Below are 6,208 nucleotides of genomic sequence, written 5' to 3'. Positions count from 1 at the left end.
TTATATTACACTCATACATTATATACCTACCTGCACTCATTATATTACACTCATCCTTTATATACCTACCTGCACTCATTATATTACACTCATCCATTATATACCTACCTATCTGCACTCACTATATTACACTCATCCAATATATACCTACCTATCTGCACTCACTATATTACACTCATCCAATATATACCTACCTATCTGCACTCACTATATTACACTCATCCATTATATACCTACCTGCACTTACTATATTACACTCATCCATTATATACCTACCTGCACTCATTATATTACACTCAACCATTATATACCTACCTGCACTCACTATATTACACTCATACATTATATACCTACCTGCACTCATTATATTACACTCATACATTATATACATACCTTCCTACCTGCACTCACTATATTACACTCATCCATTATATACCTACCTGCACTCACTATATTACACTCATCCATTATATACCTACCTGCACTCACTATATTACACTCATCCAATATATACCTACCTATCTGCACTCACTATATTACACTCATCCATTATATACCTACCTATCTGCACTCACTATATTACACTCATCCATTATATACCTACCTATCTGCACTCACTATATTACACTCATACATTATATACCTACCTATCTGCACTCACTATATTACACTCATCCATTATATACCTACCTATCTGCACTGACTATATTACACTCATCCATTATATACCTATCTGCACTCACTATATTACACTCATACATTATATACCTACCTGCACTCATTATATTACACTCATCCATTATATACCTACCTATCTGCACTCACTATATTACACTCATCCATTATATACCTACCTATCTGCACTCACTATATTACACTCATACATTATATACCTACCTATCTGCACTCACTATATTACACTCATCCATTATATACCTACCTATCTGCACTGACTATATTACACTCATCCATTATATACCTACCTGCACTCACTATATTACACTCATCCATTATATACCTACCTGCACTCATTATATTACACTCATACATTATATACCTACCTGCACTCATTATATTACACTCATCCATTATATACCTACCTGCACTCATTATATTACACTCATACATTATATACCTACCTGCACTCATTATATTACACTCATCCATTATATACCTACCTGCACTCATTATATTACACTCATCCATTATATACCTACCTGCACTCACTATATTACACTCATACATTATATACCTACCTGCACTCATTATATTACACTCATACATTATACACCTACCTGCACTCACTATATTACACTCATACATTATATACCTACCTGCACTCATTATATTACACTCATCCATTATATACCTACCTGCACTCATTATATTACACTCATACATTATATACCTACCTGCACTCATTATATTACACTCATACATTATATACCAACCTGCACTCACTATATTACACTCATCCATTATATACCTACCTATCTGCACTCACTATATTACACTCATACATTATATACCTACCTATCTGCACTCACTATATTACACTCATCCATTATATACCTACCTATCTGCACTGACTATATTACACTCATCCATTATATACCTACCTGCACTCACTATATTACACTCATCCATTATATACCTACCTGCACTCATTATATTACACTCATACATTATATACCTACCTGCACTCATTATATTACACTCATCCATTATATACCTACCTGCACTCATTATATTACACTCATCCATTATATACCTACCTGCACTCATTATATTACACTCATACATTATATACCTACCTGCACTCATTATATTACACTCATACATTATATACCAACCTGCACTCACTATATTACACTCATACATTATATACCTACCTGCACTCATTATATTACACTCATACATTATATACCTACCTGCACTCATTATATTACACTCATCCATTATATACCTACCTGCACTCACTATATTACACTCATCCATTATATACCTACCTGCACTCACTATATTACACTCATACATTATATACCTACCTGCACTCATTATATTACACTCATACATTATATACCTACCTGCACTCATTATATTACACTCATCCTTTATATACCTACCTGCACTCATTATATTACACTCATCCATTATATACCTACCTATCTGCACTCACTATATTACACTCATCCAATATATACCTACCTATCTGCACTCACTATATTACACTCATCCAATATATACCTACCTATCTGCACTCACTATATTACACTCATCCATTATATACCTACCTGCACTTACTATATTACACTCATCCATTATATACCTACCTGCACTCATTATATTACACTCAACCATTATATACCTACCTGCACTCACTATATTACACTCATACATTATATACCTACCTGCACTCATTATATTACACTCATACATTATATACATACCTTCCTACCTGCACTCACTATATTACACTCATCCATTATATACCTACCTGCACTCACTATATTACACTCATCCATTATATACCTACCTGCACTCACTATATTACACTCATCCAATATATACCTACCTATCTGCACTCACTATATTACACTCATCCATTATATACCTACCTATCTGCACTCACTATATTACACTCATCCATTATATACCTACCTATCTGCACTCACTATATTACACTCATACATTATATACCTACCTATCTGCACTCACTATATTACACTCATCCATTATATACCTACCTATCTGCACTGACTATATTACACTCATCCATTATATACCTATCTGCACTCACTATATTACACTCATACATTATATACCTACCTGCACTCATTATATTACACTCATCCATTATATACCTACCTATCTGCACTCACTATATTACACTCATCCATTATATACCTACCTATCTGCACTCACTATATTACACTCATACATTATATACCTACCTATCTGCACTCACTATATTACACTCATCCATTATATACCTACCTATCTGCACTGACTATATTACACTCATCCATTATATACCTACCTGCACTCACTATATTACACTCATCCATTATATACCTACCTGCACTCATTATATTACACTCATACATTATATACCTACCTGCACTCATTATATTACACTCATCCATTATATACCTACCTGCACTCATTATATTACACTCATACATTATATACCTACCTGCACTCATTATATTACACTCATCCATTATATACCTACCTGCACTCATTATATTACACTCATCCATTATATACCTACCTGCACTCACTATATTACACTCATACATTATATACCTACCTGCACTCATTATATTACACTCATACATTATACACCTACCTGCACTCACTATATTACACTCATACATTATATACCTACCTGCACTCATTATATTACACTCATCCATTATATACCTACCTGCACTCACTATATTACACTAATCCATGATATACCTACCTGCACTCACTATATTACACTCATACATTATATACCTACCTGCAATCACTATATTACACTCATACACTATATACCTACCTGCACTCATTATATTACACTCATCCATTATATACCTACCTGCACTCACTATATTACACTCATCCATTATATACCTACCTGCACTCACTATATTACACTCATACATTATATACCTACCTGCACTCATTATATTACACTCATCCATTATATACCTACCTGCACTCACTATATTACACTCATCCATTATATACCTACCTATCTGCACTCACTATATTACACTCATCCATTATATACCTACCTGCACTCATTATATTACACTCATACTTTATATACCTACCTGCACTCACTATATTACACTCATCCATTATATACCTACCTGCACTCACTATATTACACTCATCCAATATATACCTACCTATCTGCACTCACTATATTACACTCATCCATTATATACCTACCTATCTGCACTCACTATATTACACTCATCCATTATATACCTACCTATCTGCACTCACTATATTACACTCATACATTATATACCTACCTATCTGCACTCACTATATTACACTCATCCATTATATACCTACCTATCTGCACTGACTATATTACACTCATCCATTATATACCTATCTGCACTCACTATATTACACTCATCCATTATATACCTACCTGCACTCATTATATTACACTCATACATTATATACCTACCTGCACTCATTATATTACACTCATCCATTATATACCTACCTATCTGCACTCACTATATTACACTCATCCATTATATACCTACCTATCTGCACTCACTATATTACACTCATCCATTATATACCTACCTATCTGCACTCACTATATTACACTCATACATTATATACCTACCTATCTGCACTCACTATATTACACTCATCCATTATATACCTACCTATCTGCACTGACTATATTACACTCATCCATTATATACCTATCTGCACTCACTATATTACACTCATCCATTATATACCTACCTGCACTCATTATATTACACTCATACATTATATACCTACCTGCACTCACTATATTACACTCATACATTATATACCTACCTGCACTCACTATATTACACTCATACATTATATACCTACCTGCACTCATTATATTACACTCATACATTATACACCTACCTGCACTCACTATATTACACTCATACATTATATACCTACCTGCACTCATTATATTACACTCAGCCATTATATACCTACCTGCACTCACTATATTACACTAATCCATGATATACCTACCTGCACTCACTATATTACACTCATACATTATATACCTACCTGCAATCACTATATTACACTCATACACTATATACCTACCTGCACTCATTATATTACACTCATCCATTATATACCTACCTGCACTCACTATATTACACTCATCCATTATATACCTACCTATCTGCACTCACTATATTACACTCATCCATTATATACCTACCTGCAATCACTATATTACACTCATACATTATATACCTACCTGCACTCATTATATTACACTCATCCATTATATACCTACCTGCACTCACTATATTACACTCATCCATTATATACCTACCTATCTGCACTCACTATATTACACTCATCCATTATATACCTACCTGCACTCATTATATTACACTCATACTTTATATACCTACCTGCACTCACTATATTACACTCATCCATTATATACCTACCTGCACTCACTATATTACACTCATCCAATATATACCTACCTATCTGCACTCACTATATTACACTCATCCATTATATACCTACCTATCTGCACTCACTATATTACACTCATCCATTATATACCTACCTATCTGCACTCACTATATTACACTCATACATTATATACCTACCTATCTGCACTCACTATATTACACTCATCCATTATATACCTACCTATCTGCACTGACTATATTACACTCATCCATTATATACCTATCTGCACTCACTATATTACACTCATCCATTATATACCTACCTGCACTCATTATATTACACTCATACATTATATACCTACCTGCACTCATTATATTACACTCATCCATTATATACCTACCTATCTGCACTCACTATATTACACTCATCCATTATATACCTACCTATCTGCACTCACTATATTACACTCATCCATTATATACCTACCTATCTGCACTCACTATATTACACTCATAAATTATATACCTACCTATCTGCACTCACTATATTACACTCATCCATTATATACCTACCTATCTGCACTGACTATATTACACTCATCCATTATATACCTATCTGGACTCACTATATTACACTCATCCATTATATACCTACCTGCACTCATTATATTACACTCATACATTATATACCTACCTGCACTCATTATATTACACTCATCCATTATATACCTACCTGCACTCATTATATACCTACCTGCACTCATTATATTACACTCATCAATTATATACCTACCTGCACTCATTATATTACACTCATCCATTATATACCTACCTGCACTCATTATATTACACTCATACATTATATACCTACCTGCACTCACTATATTACACTCATACATTATATACCTACCTGCACTCATTATATTACACTCATACATTATACACCTACCTGCACTCACTATATTACACTCATACATTATATACCTACCTGCACTCATTATATTACACTCATCCATTATATACCTACCTGCACTCACTAT

This window comes from Rhinoderma darwinii, unplaced genomic scaffold, assembly GCF_050947455.1.
Source record: "Rhinoderma darwinii isolate aRhiDar2 unplaced genomic scaffold, aRhiDar2.hap1 Scaffold_476, whole genome shotgun sequence".
Taxonomy (NCBI): Eukaryota; Metazoa; Chordata; class Amphibia; order Anura; family Rhinodermatidae; genus Rhinoderma; species Rhinoderma darwinii.
The sequence above is the reverse complement of the archived record's forward strand: the minus strand, read 5'-3'. Positions refer to the sequence as shown.